This window comes from Pseudophryne corroboree, chromosome 11 (genome assembly GCF_028390025.1).
Source record: "Pseudophryne corroboree isolate aPseCor3 chromosome 11, aPseCor3.hap2, whole genome shotgun sequence".
NCBI classification, from domain to species: Eukaryota; Metazoa; Chordata; class Amphibia; order Anura; family Myobatrachidae; genus Pseudophryne; species Pseudophryne corroboree.
Window position 1 is genome coordinate 263,560,237 of NC_086454.1, and position 629 is coordinate 263,560,865.

General features: G+C 51.7%; 1 pseudogene; it reads left to right on the forward strand.

Annotated features, from left to right (window-relative positions):
- The first annotated feature begins 261 nt into the window (after positions 1 to 261).
- On the forward strand, positions 262 to 380 carry LOC134971348 (5S ribosomal RNA; annotated as a pseudogene).
- Positions 381 to 629: the final 249 nt, after the last annotated feature.

Here is a 629-nt window from a genome sequence, read left to right on the forward strand (position 1 = left end):
ATTAAAAGTTTTCTCTCAGCACCCCATCTCTCTCATCCAATGTCCTCTATAACTGTATATGACATTGGACAGCAGAAGTACTGTAGGGGTGCACCCTCTCTATCCCTACTTGTTTGAGAACTCTCTCATCCATTGCCAGACATCAAGTTCCCTGCAATGTATACTGTAACCGGGACTTGGGGCAGACTAGCAGGACAGTAGAAGTTCTCACTTTTGTTATACATGCCAAAACCATACACTCTCTCATTTGTTGGGTTACAATACTACTGCCACACTTCACTGGCCACGCCCAAATCCATCTGATCTTGGAAGCAAAGCACTGACAGGCCTGATCAGTACAAGGTTAGGTGACTACCTTGGAATATCAGGTGCAGTAGCACTATTTCCCAGCAAACAGCAGAAGTGGTGGAAGAAACATTGGCTTTACATCAGTAGCGGATCTTGCCACGGGCAAGCAGGACTTTTGCCCGGGGCGCCGCCATCCGGAGGTCACCGCACCGTGGCAAGATCCGCAACTGCTGTACCCCCCGCTGCCTGCTGTGCCCCCCGCTGCCTGCTGTATCCCCCGCCGCCTCGCTGGTTCCCCGCTGTGAAGGGAACTAGACGCTACGCGTCTAGTTTCCCTTCGT